The sequence below is a fragment of the Leptinotarsa decemlineata genome, unplaced genomic scaffold (genome assembly GCF_025532065.1).
Source record: "Leptinotarsa decemlineata unplaced genomic scaffold, Ldec_3_MD MMD2_tig00026354_RagTag_RagTag, whole genome shotgun sequence".
Lineage (NCBI taxonomy): Eukaryota > Metazoa > Arthropoda > Insecta > Coleoptera > Chrysomelidae > Leptinotarsa > Leptinotarsa decemlineata.
In genome coordinates this window covers 6,755,887-6,774,737 of record NW_027412702.1, presented here as the reverse complement: position 1 = coordinate 6,774,737, position 18,851 = coordinate 6,755,887, and the positions used below count along the sequence as shown (strand labels likewise).

Sequence of the window (18,851 nt, the reverse complement as noted above, 5' to 3'; positions counted from 1 at the left end):
CAAACTCTAGCTTTGTTATTTTTGAGCATTAACAATCGAGTAATCAGTGTGATTACTAATTGCTCTCAGGGTTGCAATATAATAAAGTTTTTGTTGAAAAATGATAACTTATCATTAAAATTCTGAGGTCTTGTGGTATTACTTTCCATAAAATAGTCATGAGCATATAAATATTTCTTGGAAAGTTGAAGATCCCGCGATACCCTTTTTCCCTTTATGAGTATATACTAGTATTGAGACATAACCAAGAATTTAAAGTAAAACGAACGGAATGCAAAAAATATAATTAACTATCGTCAGTTGAAAATTGAACAATGGAAGTAATTGTTCGGAGCAAAAACTGCTACAAGCGGCAAAAAGAAGACGAACCTATTGTCTTAAGGAAAAAACACATAATCCATCGAATGGAATTGAATCGTGTGGGATTGACATATTCTTTTATGGTTTCGTTGTGCAATAATTCTCACAAAGAAGAGCACGATATTGTGTAAAATGGCATTCGTGTTGAAATGATTTGTTATTTCATAGGGTGTGATATAATGAATGTTCAGAAATGGCAGATCAAGTTGAAAGTAGACTCTGCTACTTAGCATATTCCACAATGTTTTAAATATTCGCACAAATAGATACCGAATCCACCTAACTCATATTTTATGCGGTTTTGCTAAAAGGAAGGATGTGAATCCGCAAATGCAGAATAGTTGTATCAAGCATTACGTAAAACAGGCAATCTTTTAAAGTCCACAAAAACAGTCCTAATTTGATTATTATTTTTCAAATTTTCCATTTTTATAGTGTTTGATTTAATAGTTCTGAAGTAGAAAATGTGTTTCAGTCGTCAGGTGTAGATGAAAATCTTGGAAATGAGAAAACAAAAATCCAAATGGAGGGTAATTTGACAAAAATTCTTGTACAGTATAAATTTAGGTACTAATAATGTGTGATATTTCTTAACCAAAAATCGTACAAAAAATAGGAGAGTAAAATAGGGAAAGTTTTCATTTTTGGTAAAATAAAATAAGTTTTTCATGTATTTTGTCCTGATTTACACAAATTACATGGTTTATGTAGCAGAAAATGTAATTATAGTTGGGGGATATGAAAAAGGGATTTTACGCAATCCGTACAGGAATTGATCATCTCTGAATATATTTGTAGAGGCCACTTTTATAAAAATGATTTTTTCACTGTTTTCCAGTCTTTCACTTGGGTTATTGTTCTCAATTTTCCAATATATTCATGTGCAACACCTGACGGCATAAGGTTGAAATTAATTATGGAAATCATACATTTTTGAGAGGAATCCCTATAAAATTTGATCTTGTGGTCAGCAACGTCGTTAGAGTTATTTATGGGAATGAAAAGGTAGGGGACTCTTCCCGAAATAATCTTTTGACTGCAATGAAATTATTTGTCACTCAAACAGTAAGAATGAAATAAGTTTAGAAAATAATTTTTTTGTAATGTTCATTGCAGTTTTGTAGTATTATCATTTGAGTTATCCCGGACAACTTCAATTTGAATAAAAATTGTGTCACAGCTATTTAACGAGTTTATCTGTCTTTTATAACATGATATCTTCAATAGGTACATTGTTATATCGGATTTTCCATTGAGACTGATATATTCATCTTCATTTTCATCTGGAAGCTGGTAGGTATATTCTAAGGAATCAGGAAAAGGATCAGTTTAATCAAAGAGAACCAGTAATATGAAGGTAGTACTTTTCCTGAACTTTCACGACGACCAGAGCTTATGAGACTAACAACTCTAGCTGTTTTCGGAATGGTGTTGTGAAAGCACTGCTCTCTCAACACGAACGATCCTGAATGTACCATTTCAGGGTCAGTACCAAGCAGGTGTAAGCTATAATATGCTGGTAGATTGTTTATTCTTAGTGACGGATATTTACTGACGAAAATAAATTGTTGAGTTTTCATACGTTATTACCTCGTATATTATGTAATTTGTGTTTATAGATGTGTTCGCAAATTATGTTTTAATTGCTGTACATGTAATATTTTCAAAATATACAGAAATCAGTAGATATTCGATTATTTGTTTATATGGATGATATGAAAAACCTTCAGCAAACAGATTTATTAGGTCTATAATTGGCATTGTTCATTCTGAACAATCTTGAAATACTTCAATTATAATAAAAAACTTCTAGGAGTAATATCAATGAATGCTCGGAAATGGCATATCAAGTTGAAAGTAGACTCTGCTATTCAGCATATTCTTCAATGTTTTAAATATTCTCACAAATAGATACCGAATCCACCAATTTCATATTTTATGCGGTTTTGCTAAAAGAGCATTACGTAAAACAGGCAATCTTTGAAAGTCCTCAAAACTTCTAGGAGTACTGTCATAAAAGTTGCTGATAAATTTTCACTTAAACTTCCTTGGAATTTTAAACAAATTATGATTATGTGAAATTCTACGGGATGGTATCGGCAAAGACAGTAGAACTAAAAAATATTAAACTGAAAAGGTATTTTTGGGAAAGAAAGTTTTTGGCATTCTACGTCTCTAAATAAGATTCCTATGGCTGGGATTTAATCAAATAACGAATGAATGTTATTTACGTACTGCCATCGATGACATGGGTGGATTCAACCCATTCCGTGACAAAAAGTCGTAATTATGAACGAATTGAGTGTTTTTTCTTATAATTTATCCGTATTTGCTACTGAAGAGCCGATCAGGCAAGTGTCTTATGGTGAAACATCGGATGTCTAGCAGTGAGGGTAACAGTGTTCCATGTAAGTGAAACTTTACTTCTTTCATTAATTATATTGTGTAGGAATCCTGTGGATGATATCTGAATCGATTTCCATTATTACAAATGTTTGGAATACAAACGGAATAGAGAAAAGTGTTTATAGTAGGATTCAGCGATCATATGAAAGTATTTATTGAGAAAGTAATGTTTATATGGAAATAGCTGTCTCGAGAGGGCTTTTTTTCAGTCTGTGTATGAAAGTTACTTCTTTGCATGATCTACACATCTTTGTATAGAGTTAATCTTTTGAAATTTCCTTTCTTTGGAAGAATCTCACAATTTTTGTATCAAGATGGAGAAGGAGAAGGCCAAAAACTTTCTTTCCCAAAAATCATTATTATTTTTCTCGACAATTTTCTTGCAGTGCATTCATTATGTTTAGAGAAATTCGCGAAAAAGTGTTTACACTGTTATATATAGTCACACTTAATTTCAATGAATCGAAACATTCAACGAGAAAAATGACTAAGAAGAAAAACTAGAAAAAAAAACCACAATTTATTTTTTTTCTTCATTGAAGTCTTTCAAAAATTTCATTCACTTTTCATGTCAATAATTCATATTATATTATTTCAACTTTGTTGTGAGGGTGAAAAAGTCAAAATAATAAAAATAACTAATGCTCACCAGTTCGAAAAATATATCTGGTCAATAATTACGAAAAAAACATGACATCACACACACATTTCTTTTTCAAATTACAGAATTATCGGGTTTGAAATAGCCTATGTATGATTCTTTGTACTAGTAGTACTATTTTAGTCTTGATTCGATAAACTAACTAGATGAAACTTCCAAACGGTTGTAATTATATAATTATCCTTTTCTTTAAAATATAGCTGAATCTGAGTCTTGCACCTCATCATATTTGACTATGGTTTCTGCTCATAGATCCACAAATGATTTTTTTTACATTCAATTTGGATACATTTTTATGTAGGACCAGAGTTGGCAGTATTAAGAATACTTGTAACCTACGGAAGGACAATATGTTTATTTAGTATTTTGCTCATATTGAAGTTCAATATTTATCTAGCGATGTAAGGATGTTCTAAAAACATTGATATGACTTTTCATCAACTGGATTAGTTGAATTTCATGAGAAACTGTAAGGTATTCATTATTATTAACATAGACAGATTTTTCAATTTCACTGTTTCAATTGTTATCGAACTGTGGTCCTTGGTATGGAAGGAAACCAAAGAAGTCTATACCTACATAACTCACTAACTTTTCTATGAAAATGTCTTTCAAAGATTTCATTCCATTTCCATATGGCATAATTTTGTTTTTGTCGTAAGGGCGAATGAATCAAAAATTAAAAATAACTGATATTGAAGAGTTCAAGGAAATTAATTCCTAAAAAACACGACATCACTCTTTTTTCAAATTGCAGAATTATCGCGTTGAAAACGCAAACTTGCGGAAGTATCGAGCGTAAAATTGCGCATAAAGTCATAACATGTCCAAGTAGCATGTCGGGTGACATTCATCTGCGCAATCATGAAGTTTTTATTCTCATCTAAATGAACATGCTAACTGTACGCGAGTTTAAGATAGCGTAAATAATTCCATTGTCTGGGATATTCGTTTCCTTCACGGAATAAGTCAACAATGGGATCAGTTAGATTTCGTTATGTGCCCTATATCCTACCTGTGTATTTACATACGGTGTATGTTTATTATCGTGATAAATTATACAGAGAGACAAGAGACCCAAAATTATTATTCCATTCTTGCATTGTATTCATTTGAAGTCTTTTTTCTAGGAGGGTCAGTTACTGCTGGTTTTTGGGTGTTTAACCTTCCACAATTTGAAGAATAAACAAAGCTAAATTATTAGAGAATCTGCTGAAGTGTTTGAAGGGCAAACTGAAGAGTCCAATTAGTCAGTGACTTGTCTTATTCACAAAATTCGACTACAAATTGAATACATTCTGGAAAATAATGAAACTTCCGTTCTCAAAACCCAAAAAATTCACCTCAGACGAAGACAGGTATATTCACAGACAGAAGAAAAAAAGCCAAATTTCACATTCGATAGTCTATATACAGGATGTTTCCTACAGGATGTTTAACTACGATGCTGGTAGTTGACTTTGGTTTTATATTATTATTATTAGAGTCGGTGGCTTGGTTTCTCTCAATTTGATTACCTGACGTTATTTGTGTACCTCTAAAGCAGGGTAGCTAGACTTTATTGATGTTCATTGCCTTTTCTTTTCTATTGAAATTATACCTGTGTTCTTGAATTTCTATTGCCCCTTTATATACTCTTATAATAATTTCGAGTTTCATCGAGTGTAACCATAACTTCGAATGAGATAATGTGAGAGTCTTCTTTGTTGAGAGTATGTTCGGCTACAGTTGATTTGTCGGATTGCTCAAGTCGACAACTTCTCTTGTGTTCACAGAGAAGGGTACCTATACTTTGTTTCGTGGTTCCAATAAAGACCGACCCGCAGCTACAAGAAATCCGGTATACCCCGGGTGTTGGTGAAGGTTATCTTTGATAATGTCTACCGCAGCTGTAGATGAAACGTCTGGCATAAAAACCTGCAGACCACGGCAAAAAAACCCGAAAAAGACCCAGTTGTCTCCGGCAGTGACTGTTTACATTTTTTGATCAATTCATTTTAGGTTCACATTTCTATTTTCAATCTCTTGCTTCAGCAGTATCAGGTACGATCCGTTTCCTCAGATCTGTTTGGAATACACGTGGTACTTGCTGAAAGGATATATACGGATTCTTCTCATTTTATTTGTGAGGTTATTTGGTGACAATTTTTGTTTCACTCCATTTTATTGCGTGATGACCAGTTGATTTTGAAATATCCTCCGATGTTTTCTCTTTATAAATTCATGTTGGTTTTTTCGTATATATAGGCGATTTGAAGTATCTCTAGATTTGTTCGTGTCAGAAGAGATCTTAATGTATTACCAGTTGTAATGTTTTTTGTATGAACCTGAATCTATCGAAAAATTATTTACAAAACAGGACACAGCGAGTAAAAATTGAAGAGTGTTTCAGTGATCCACTGAAAATAACAGTCGGTGTTCCACAGGGTTCAGTGCTGGGTTCAATTTTGTTTCTCACGTATATTAACGACATTGCTGATCTACATAACTTTTATGGCCACATAGTATTACATGCAGATGATACTGCTATTGTTTTTATAAATTATACATGGGAAAAAGTATACGAATGTACTAAAGGGGCTTGTTTCATGATTTTCGCTTTACAGTTCATTTGGAAGTGATTCCACATTGAAAAATAGTGTACTTTGTTTCAGCTCTCTAAATAGCGTTGTTTCCCTGTAATTAATTATTAAAAATCGGGCCTAGTCCCGCTTCTTGTTCTATTGACCAATACGAACAATACAAATAATGAACATTGCCAAATTGTAAAATTCACGGAGCGTATAAACAGGTTCTGATTCATTCGTGATTCAAAGTAAAACGTTATTTTTGAAATATTTTCGGCAGTAGACATTTGATATCACAGAAATTTTAATGATGGAAGTGTATATGAACCCGTTAACGTTCAAATTCATGAAAAATATCTTTATATGAAATAAAATGTACTCAAAAACCATGGTTCTGAATAGAATTCAACGAGCTATATTTTTAAATGGTTCTCGAAGGCTTATGATCCCTAATAAAATGAATCAATTATGCATTCATGCCACCTACCAAAAATAAGAAATTCAATAATCACAGATTATATACTAGCCAATCAGCTATCTCTCTTGAATGTACTCTTTCTAATGTTTCATAACTTCGTATTTTTGTTAAAATAATTGACACTTGGCAACAACACACGATCAATTTTATTATTGGTCAACAGACACGGGGCCAATTTAAATTCTTGTTTCCCGAATTTTTCTTTTTCTGCAAATATAAAGAGGTATTGGGACATATTAGGCTCGATAAGTATAATATACCCCTAACTCGATCAGTCTATAAGCAAACCATTGAGCCTCTCTCACACCCGCAGTTGGTTGAATCACGGCCTATCAACAGTAAATTTTCAGAAGAGTAATTTTATCACTTTCTCTCTAACTTGTGAAGACCAACCTACAGAAAGATATATAGTACATAGTTATTCTTGCGAAATATGCTTCAGAGGTTGTCTACAGACTGAAAAAATTAATAAACTAAAGTATGGAAAAACCTTTCCATAATGTATAACTCATTAGCTTAGCCAATTTTAAGATATTGCATAGTAATATCACAACGAAAAAAAAAATCAAACTACTAAAAATTGTTTGCTAAGGATACTCTCCAAAAAGGATAGATTATATAATACTAAAGTCTGTATATGGAATCCAATCAACTGATTATCAAAAACTTATTTGCATATCATTGCCTACTCTACATATACCTACCATAAATGCCCATGTGTAATCCGCTTAAACATTATGTTTCCCGATTAACAAAACAAATCATTTGATTTGTCGATTTAAAAAAAAATCACCTAAAAAAATTCGTTTTTTTTCATTGGTCCTAAACTATATAATTCACTATCTTTATATGTGATAGATTTGAGAAGGGAATGAGCTTTCAAAACTAAAATGAAGGAGCTCATAGAGTCAGATGAAATTAATATTGATCTTTATCTATAATTTTAGAAAACAATTGAATACTTTTTATAGAATTTTGAAAATCATCTACTTCACTTTATGATGTTATTCTGAAAATGATGTTGAGCTATTGATACCTGAAATTTCAACTAACTATCAAATACTAACCTCGTATTAATTCCTGTACCTCTACGCTTTACTCTAATATTTATGAATATGAATGAATAAAATTACTTGTTTGAAAGTGGTTGACAATGTTTCGTGATGTATTTCATCAGTTCGTACTTCCATTGTCTAATATAATAGAAATAGATTTGAAATCCCTGAAAAAAAATCAAAAAGATTTACAGAAAATAACAATGTCAATAAACAAAAAACTGAAATTACAAAAAAATAACATACAAGCAACAACCAAAAAAAAAATAAAAAATTCAAATATTAATAAAAGCTGAAAATTAAAAAATTTGAAAAATATTATTAACAAAAAATGAAAAATAAAAATTAAAAGATTCCAAACCAAGTTACGTCTCGACGTTTCGATTGTTTCGGGTGATAACTGGTGATAATGTTATCACAAACCTATACTTCCCATTTAAAAAATTGGAGGTTGTACCTGTCATTCGAAGAGGGTTGAAGGTAGGGGTGGCATTTTTACGTTGAAGAATGTCAAATTATAATTGAAATTTGACTTGTTTCGGGATTTATTTTTAAATATGTACAGTAACCGAAATAATGAATTCATTCCATTTGGCTTACACACTGTATAATAACCGAAGCCTCCACCAAAAAATCGAACAATACATTTCCTAACATGGCGTGACTGTTGTTTCACAATCAAATTATCGTCTCTACCAAACACAAACGACACTTCTAACTACAATCAAATAAATGTTACTCAATTACTAATACTTGTGAACCGACTGGGTGAAATTACATTTCTAATATTTAACAACCTTCTAAATTCGTCATCATAACAGCTTTATTTCCTGAAGTGTCTTCGCTGTCATCATACAGGAAATATTCTGTTATTTTATACCGGAAACGAATGCATAGGCAGCTTGATTCGCATTTTTAACATGAGTAATTAACTACCGATGGGATAGTTTGTATGCTGAACTGCTAAGAAATATGGAAGCAAATTAATTAATGAGACTCTTTGTTTCAACTGATAAATAATCCATTGTTGTGAGCTGGGCCTGGCTAGGTTAACGACTGCTATAGGAAGATTATCTATTGCAGTCCCTCATTGACTTATCAAATGATGTAGATCTGCGGCGATTGTCTTATTTTTCACATTTTTTTTTCTATCTGTACTGAAAATTCTATGAAATTTTACCGTATTATTATGGAGCTTGATATAAAACTTACCTGAAAAAATATGAGCCATTTATATTTGAATTTTTGTATAATTTGAGTTGGAAAACAATGAATAGTAAATCTTTCCAATGTTCCTGATTGAGAGAAAAATATTTTTTTTGATATAATAATGATTCAGATTGTTGTTCTATTTTGATAAGAATAGCTTCAAAAATTAGAAAACACCGTATTCATACTCTCTCCTAGATGTAGGAATGAATTGTGATATATAATATCATGGAATAAAATCACGATTCATATTACTTAGAGTGATTCTCTTTCAGCATTTGATTGTGTTCTCGTTACCAAAATTAAACTTTTTTGATTGTAGTCCCTGCCCGAGACATTATCACTAAAAAATGAATGTATCATCCGAAAAATGATTCAAATGAATTTGTTATTGAGATTATATTATTTATGAGGCAAGTAATGTTTTGAAATTTCAATAATGAAGAAGGATGTAATTAAATTTCATTAGTTCGGACTTTCATTGTCTAATATAATTTGAAAATTGAACAATGAAAAAAAAAATTGAAAGATTTCAAATCGAGTTACTTCACGACGTTTCGATTGTTAGTATCAACAATCGTCTTCGAAGGCGATTGTGGATACATAATATAACAATCGAAACGTCGTAAAGTAGGTAACTTGAAATCTTTCAATTTTCATTTCTTTTTCATTGTTCAATTTTCAATTGTTGCTTGTATTTCATTTTATTGTAGTTTCATTTCAGGGTTTTTTGCTTGATATAATTATTATTTTCAGCTATTCAGTTCAATTTTATTGATTCTTTCAGGTATTTTAAATCATTTCATATCATATTAGACAATGGAAGTCCAAACTAATGAAACTCACCATGAAACATTGTCAACCACCTTCAAACAAAGAATGTAAATTCTTTTCCCTACAAAACAGTCAAATTATAAAAATATATTAAAAATGTACAATATGAAATGAATGTATACAGGGTGTCCCTGGACTTCCTCTTCCCGAGAGGGAAGGAGGAAGTCCAGGGACACCCTGTATAGATGAAAAAAAAATAGATGCATAATATTGTAACACAGTCTGATTAGTGTGAAAACGTGTGTTCGTCTGGGTTAGTTGTAACAAAATATTATGACAACTATTAATAAATATTTTTCATTAAAAAAAAGAATGAATTGAAATGAGGGAATGTACCAACAATAGTGTTATATTATGAATAAAAATAAAATAAATCACCTGTTGAACTGAATAAACTCAATGTGAGAACATTTTCAATTTTTGAGTTCATATAATTTGTGTTACGTTTTTTTAAATAATGTCAATCTCAACTTTTTAATTTCTTTTCTAAATTCCACAACCAATATGTATGCACTTAGCATACACTTAGCAATTTGAAAGCATTTATTGATCTCCAATTTTGTATTACACTGATTTTCAATTCTGCCAATGCCTGCAAAATGTTTTTTATATAGATTGTACTGATTTTGTAAAATGTTTGTCTAGGATAATAAAATATTTTCTGAATAAAACTTTTGGTGAACATCCAAAATCAATTAAAATTATACTTATGAATAGAATTAACAGATTTTAATGAATTTTCATATGGACCACCCCAGGCTATGATTCCATAGGTCATAATATTGGCAACTTTACTAAAGTTTTCACTACAAATATATTTCTCAGAATTCTGAACTTATGACATTTTCAGAATTTTTTTTTGTTTATCCAAGTGAATGTTTTTTCTACTCCAGGAAAAAATATATATGAATACCTGAATGTTTAATTTCTACCGTTCTATTTAATTTTTGTGACAGAAACGTTTTGACTTTCTACTTCTCCATGAAGAAGTAGAAAGCCAAACGTTTCTCTGAACATTCTGAACTGTGAATTTTGATATCATCGAATTTTGGTTGATATTTTTCACTACAAGAAGCCCTCTTCAAACTTGAAGAATGAAAAATGTTGAGATTTTCAGCAGTCACTACTCGGGTATAATTATAATTAAAACTGATCCACTAGTGCGATGCTTACCATTTCTCGATGTTCACCTGATAACTGTATCAAAAATAGACCCATTAACCCAAAATCTGTCGATACTGGTTCACTATTTTATGAATGCCATCCAATTCGACAAACCTTTCAAATGATTCAAGTGCAGTTTTTGCGAAGCTATTATGAAATAACTCTATAGAAAATTCTTTGCTGCGGTTGAAATTTCACGACAGATTGACCACATGTAATATTAGATTATTGTGGTCTTTCGCGTACATTTCTTTTTGTTTTGATTACCTATTCGGAGTTATTGAACTAAGGTGTTACGATTCAACGCCTTTAGAACCGTTCTGAATTTTTTCAATGAACAGCTTTCAAGTTTTTTCAGGTACAATTTCTTTCCATGGATTCGTTTCGGTAAGCCTTGATTACGTTTGCGTAGAGGTGGTGTCAGTTCACAATATTTAGACAATATTTATTCCACAACATTCAGTAGAAAATATTCTTTTTGTGCATTTGCGCCTTTTTGTGCATCTCGAAAGAGTACACTTCTGCTGTTGGTCTGGAATGCAGAGTAGATGAATTCCAAACGGTGCACCTCAGAAGGGGACGGTATAGAAATATGCAGAGGACCTAAAGTTTGGGGATGACGGCAATTTTCTCGAAATGCTGGAATGGTGTGTAATTACATAGGTATGAACAACGTAACTCACGAGAGGTAACCTCAGTAAAGAACTCTATTCCTGAAATTATCGAAAAAACACAAAATAACTTCTACAAATATTCTTTCTTTTTCCATTTTTTGAAGATACGAAGAATCGTTTTAACCATATAAACGACCAAGGTGTATAATTCTATCAAAAAATGCCAATCGCCTATTTCAATGCTGTGGCACTAGAGAAAACTAGAGAGTTTTAAATTAAATAGTTTTATTTGACTTGCCCTGTTTGTTTGTTTGTTTATTTATGTTTATTTATTTGTTTGGGTCAAATTTAGTAATTGAAGTTTGACCCCCTTCCTGTTGACAGATTGATCTGAAATTTGTGAACACACATTTAGTTTCATGACAATACAATTTGACGAATTCTGTATCGAGTAAATACAAGATGGACGCAACTACAAAATGGCGGATTACATATGGGTATCAAATGACAGGGCTTGACTAGCAGAATAGTAGTACCCTTTGAAAGAGATGCAAAATCAAGATGAGGCAGTAAATGAACCAAACAGAATGAGAAGAATTAAGTATCAAAATTAGAAACTAAAGACTTGAAAATAAAATAAGTAAATTACATTTTTATGTTGAACGGTTTTATTGAAAAAAGATAATAATGATGTAGATAATGTACAGAAAACTAAAAAATAATTTGGAAGGTCTTAGGTAGCAGTCATCACACCACTCTTCTCAGCAATCTACGGTATTGATCAGATAAAAAAATAAAACCATTCCGCGTAGTATTTACTTATTTACTCAAGTCACGCCATGTGCAATGTTTTTCAATTTTGTATCTGATCAATATTGTAGATTGTCCTAGGAGAGTGGTGTGATGACTCCTACCTAGGAACTTCCGAATAATTTTTTAGTTTTTAGTACATTATCTACATCATTTATATCTTTTCTTTTTCAATAAAACCGTTTAACATTTTTTTTTAAATTTATTTTTAGATGTTTCAGCTCTTATATTATCATTTGACTTTCGTGATAAAATTGGACGATACTTGATGAAAAGTCGTGATAAATGTATTAAACGACATTTCATTATGATATTATCATCGAAACCAGGGTTGGTAGGTTAAACCAACATGCTTGTAATCATGGTTTGAATTAAGGTTTAAACCAACTGGTTTTTTAAAGAAAAAAACCTGTTTTTTTATTGGGGTTTTCTCTCTCTGTTGTTGATATTATTCCAATAATGAAAACTACAGCTCAATAAACTACAAATGAAATACTTTAAATTAGTATATTTCAAATTATTCTAATAATTTAAAGAATTGTAATTTTACACTAGTAATATTTAAATTTTTCTTAATTTTGTTATCTATTTGAAGAATCTGCCACAAATGAAAATAAATGGATTCTATTTTGAATATTATTACGTTTGAAGATGTTTTTTTGTTAAATTAATTTTTTGTATGTGTAAATAAAAATGAAAGTTGTATGAATAATTTTTTTCATTGTTCATAACTATTATTCCATTAAATATCCAATTAATTTTCAAAGTATTTAGACTTATAATATTTTTTATCAAATAAACCTTCTTAAAACTAAATAAACTTAGTTTAAACAAAAAAACCTGTTTTTTGTTTAAAGAAATCTTGGTTGAAGAATCTTTGTTGAAGAAATCTTGGTTTTTGCCAACCCTGATCATAATATTGTAAAAAACAACAATAAGTATTTCACTATAAAGTGACTTCGTGAGACGTAACACATTTCATGCCAGAAGAAATGAAATAATGTTGCGGTTTCATATACTGTAGATTGAAGACCATTGCAAAGTTGAATAAACAACAAAAGGAATTGTAAAAAGAAATTATACAAAATTTCTTTAGATGAACATAAAAATCCAGAGTAATCATTAGTATTATTTTGAATATGTTGTCCAAGAGTATTGCAACAAAGTGAACGATAATTTTATAATACACTATCATCATCAAATACTACAGTTGAGATTAACAGAATATCACAATAAAGTGTTGTTGAATATGTTCAGAGTTCAGAGAAAATTCATGAAATACGAGTATCCAAAACTAAAAAACATGTTTATCCCGTTGATTATTCAATTTGGCTCAACGAAATCGGTTTCATTACTTCAAATCCAAGATTTTGTTTATAGTAGTCATAATATCATAATAATTATTCTAATTTTGATTTTCTGAGAGTTTCAGACTCATTTTTTAAAAAATAATTTTGTAGTGAAATACGCCGATACTACGAAAAACCAAGATGAAAGTAATGAACAACATTTCATTTTGATCTGTTATCATATTCATTTCATAAAGAAATCTCTTAAATCTTTACTGAATTGGCAGTAAGTGATTTTTTCACTTCAACTAGGAAATCTGTATAATTCAAGTATTAAAGTCGATTGATCAAAATATGAACAGCTGTCAATTTAAACTCTTATTTGTGTCATTTGCTATTCAGGTAATCAACTTGAGATGCTCGACAAATGATTGGAAGTAACATTTTGACCTATCCCGTTTGCTTGTTTATACATATAGATGAGATGCTCGACAAATGATTGGAAGTAACATTTTGACCTATCCCGTTTGCTTATTTATACATATAGATGAATGAATATTGGGATGTGAATTTATTCAATATAATGTTTGTTATTTCAACTATGCGAAGAATTGATATCTTGTGAACAATTATTCATATTTCATCATATATCATTGTCATGCTCGGTATTACGCGAAAGAAATCAAAGATGAAGTAATTCAGCAATACCTTATACCAAAACATTCTAAAAATAGATAATAAAACTAGCTTCCAGTGAATTTGAATATTTTCAAGTAACACATAAATCTACCAAATAACTTCAAGTCAAGGAACTGCCCATTCTTGAAATGCCAAGCCGCACCAAACATATTATTATAGATGAGGAGATAGCCAGTTAACCATTATGTAAGATAGTGAGATTCATGTCTCTATCCATACTTTCTCGTACCTAAAAAATGATTTAACAAAAAGGTCGATGTTAAATGTTTTGTAAGATTGAAAAAATATTTTAGAATTATTGGATGTTTCATATTCATATGTATCAAACATTTATATTTCGATTTGTTATTGATATTATTAAAGTTATGAAAATGATATTCATTGTAGTAACATTTACCTTCATTTTTTCATTGTCGACTAAAATGTCCAACACCAGTACTGCATATGGCCAAGACGAAATGTACAGAAAAATTAAGATTTTATTATCTTTAAATTGTTTTTGAAATGCATTGTATTTTGAACACTGAGATATTTTTCAAATCTCAGATCGTGAGGTGGTTGGAACATAGTTGAATCATTAATTTTCTGTTGGATGAAATCATTTTCATTGGTGGACTTATTATCATTAGTCCATAATTTGAACTGAATAATTACAAATAATCCTGTTTTGAAGTATTTGCTTCATGTCAGTATACACTTTAGATTTGAGAATTGAAATATGTTCTCTCTCGAAAAGTTAGACTAGGTACAGGTAAACCCAGATATTCGAATAAGGAAAAGGATAATAGAATCAAGTTTTTCATATAAAATTATCGTTGTTTCCTCCTATGTTGAGGAGTGTAAATGAGAAACATCAGGCACTTACTCACAACAAAGATAGAATGATCTGATAATATCATTTTTTATAATTGACGGAAACGATTAAGTTGTCATTGATTGGCACAATTCATTGATATGTTATTTCAAGGATGAACAAAAAAAGTTTCGTTGAAGGTTGAAACGAAGTGTTTGTTGGTGTAGTCAAAATTCGTAATTGTAGTTTTTTGTTCGTGTTGTGAATTAGTCTTGGAAGAAAACGGGCAATGATGCACATACATTGAGTTTGACCTCCAAAATTCATTAAAAATTCTTTCGCTGAATTTGATATTTACAAACAGGAAACTAATATAATATTGGGACACATCTGAGAAAGTAACAATGTCATTAAATATTTCATAATATACGTTTCATGTATCTGAAATATAATCGAAGAAGAGATGATTTTGAAAAAACATTTTGGAGTCAATTAGAATAATATTTTCCATAATAATTGTGAAGATCATTTGGCAAATGTATTTCTTTATTGCAAGTTTTTTCAAGCTGTTTACTTGGTTGCAAGTTGGTTACTCATGAAAAAAAATCCTATATCATAATAATGAAACTCTACGAGCAATCTGACACTGATAAACTTTCTAAATAGATGCTACTTACAACAGAAATCGAGTGACTTAACGTTGCTAGACCATTTTAATATCCCTTTCATTTCAATTTTTCCAAACTGACAATAAATTGGTAATGTAACTTCAAAAAATCTTACAAAACCATTTAATAGGTTTGAAAAAAATTATTCAAAATTTCATTTTGGTTATAATATTTTTAGCAGCTAATGTTTTATGGTTTTATGAACAATATTTGGGGAATAAGTAGGAAAACCCACCCTTTCAAATGAATATCATTATTTGTTAATGAAGCCAGTAATAATATGTGTTCTCACATAGATAAACCGACAAACTCTCCTTCGTCTTTATCAGAAATATTATATATCTGAAGAAATAATGATGAAATATGTTGGTGTTGGGAAAAGTTTTTCAAATCGTTTCATTTTGTACTAGATTTCATTTATATCTAACAAGTATAATGCTGCTGATGGATGCAAGTTTTCAATTCATGTGTTACAGCACATATTCCTTATCAATTATAACATTATGTGAATGGTTTTTGTAACAGCAAAGTAAAGATAATGATGAAAAATATATCTCGATAATAAGTATGACATTATGGAAGCTGAAATTGGATATCTCTCGAATACTTTCATTATCAACACTGGTGTTCCCCAGGATCCATATTGTCTCAAACTCTCTTTTTATTGCATATCAACGCCTTAACGGTGAAAACCAAGAATCCAATATATTCCTTTGCTGACAACACCACACTTGTCTCAGCATTCCATTTGGATTCCAGGACATCGGCTGGGAAAGCACATCTTCACCGGCAGCAAGAGGTTGCATATCTCAATGAGAATCTAGAAGTGATTTCGAAGTAACCAGGTTCAATTCAATGCCACAAAAACCTGGGCATCGGTTTTATTCAAGAAGATAAATGTCTCCGAACCAGATATAATAATGTCAGGTCAGACAACCGCTTTCTGCTTCAATAAGTTTGATGGGGGTTAAAATGGATACCAATATGTCTTGGCACAATCATGTCGCTGGAATTGCAAAGGCTGCTTCTCGAAAGTTTGAAACACTGTCCCGAACCAGAAAACTGTACACACCTTGATGCTTTGTAAAGCTCAGATCAGACCTTCTTTGGAATATTGTTCTCATGTATGGAGCTTCGCCCTAATCATATCCTGAAGCTGCTAGATTCCATCCAGAAAAGAGCCATCCGCCTGATGCGCGAAATCCGCGGAAATGCGAAAATCACTTGCAATTTTGATAGCCTTGGACATGGAAGAGAGGTTGGAGATTTGTCTCTCTTCTTTAGATACTTTCACGGAAAGTGTTCAAGTGACTTGACACATTTGATTCCACCAAGAGCGGTGCATATCAGAAATACGCGACGAACTGTGGCTGCTCATCTTAGTACATCTCGAACTTCACTGTTCAAGAACTCTTTCATCTGGAGAACTGCGTTTATATGGAATTAACTTTTTCCAAATGGATTTAATCTTCAGCGATGCAAATACAAAGTGAATCGCTACTTTCGCACAGGTGTTTTTTCTTCGAAAAAAGATATAAATATATGTTTAAAATATGTGTTTCCGTTAACCAAACGTCGCGCCCCTACGAACGACAACTCTTAGAAGTCGAAACTTGTATGAGCTAAGGACTAACGAGGTCTTACCTTTTAACGTGTGATTTCTAAGACAGGTTGGACGATAGCAGGTGAAAATCGATCGTACAGCCTGTGGCTTGAACCACCGGCAAACACGGCGGTCGATTTGTGTGAGTGAACAAATCACCCACGTTGAACCGACCGACATCAGATACTGATAAATCAGCACAATGGAAAGAATTGGACTTTATATAATTAGTGAATTTCAAATCTCATTGAATACTATTGGATACCCGTATCCTATGATTTTCCAAACATAACTTGTCATGAATTTTGGCTCAAGCTCACTTCATCTTGTCACTTGAATGTACTTTGAACAAAACATACAATTATATCTATTAAATATTATGACAAAGGATATGAAAGTTTATGTGATGTTAATCATCTCTTCAATACTGAGCATTTCTGATTTGATTGACGCAACTGAAGGGTGAAAGTTTCACTATTCGATTCGATGTATCGTCACTGTTGGAATGCAGGATGAAAGTTAAGAACTAATTTGCGCTTTGCCAAAAAAAAACGCATGTTGATTTTAATTTGAAATAAATCAATAGGTATATCGTGCAAGCGTGAAGATTTTTTGAATGCAACTTCTATTCGACTCAAAGTTGTACGTTTTTAAATCAATGTTACCTTGATAGTACTGTCATCTTCTAGGCACTCCTCAAACTAAGTTTGAGTTTAATATTGAAATATATATATATATATATATATATATATATATATATATATATATATATATATATATATATATATATATATATATAAATTCATTGCAGAATTTGCCTTTATAATCTACCGATGATTTTGAAATGTGGCGTAATAGATTTGGAACCCTGGGAAATATTGGAGGTGACTGCAAAACAAACAGTTCTGTTAGAAAATAAAGAAAACTGTTTATCTTCAATCTGCCACAAAATTCGATAAAATGTCAAATACAAATTTTCTTGTCATCTGATGATATTAGGTGAAAGCTAACATATTTCTAAGCCGATTATTCCAAAATGAAAAATGAATTATTTGCAAAATATACAGAGTGTTTCCCAACCACGGTACGAAATTTCAGAGGGTAGCCACTTTGCATGTCATGAACACCTGCTTTGGAGACCAGCTGACAGTGATATTGTTGTCATATCAGTGAAAGTCATTGTTGTCAATTATCAGTGAACTCGCATCAGTAGTTAGCCGACTTTCTACCTGTCTTACAAGAAAGTGGTTTTTCTTTCTTGTTGGAAGATTGCTGGTGTTCAACCTATTCCCAAAAAGGACTAGAAAAATCTTCCAAATAACTATAGACCAGTTGCTTTGCTATCAGTGTATCACAAATCATGGAAAAAGTCGTAAACCACCATAATATTTCCAAATATTTGAAAGGCTTCAACATTTTGAGCGATCATCAATATGGCTTTCGGAAACAAAAATCAACAGACGACCTTCTATAGTATGTCATCCGTATTTGGAATAACGCAATAGAGAAACATGGAGAATCAAGAGCTGTTGCACTTGATATTTCTGAGGCGTTTGACCGTGTGTGGCATGCGGGTTTGCTGGCCAAACTTCGATGATATGACTTATCGGATCATTTCTGTGTATGGCTCTCCAGCTTCCT

At 31.4% G+C, this 18,851-nt stretch overlaps 1 protein-coding gene across 1 annotated transcript in view; it reads left to right on the top strand.

The window, feature by feature from the left end:
- Positions 1 to 18,851, top strand: part of LOC111504914 (uncharacterized) — a 148,084-nt gene that overhangs the window by 92,027 nt on the left and 37,206 nt on the right.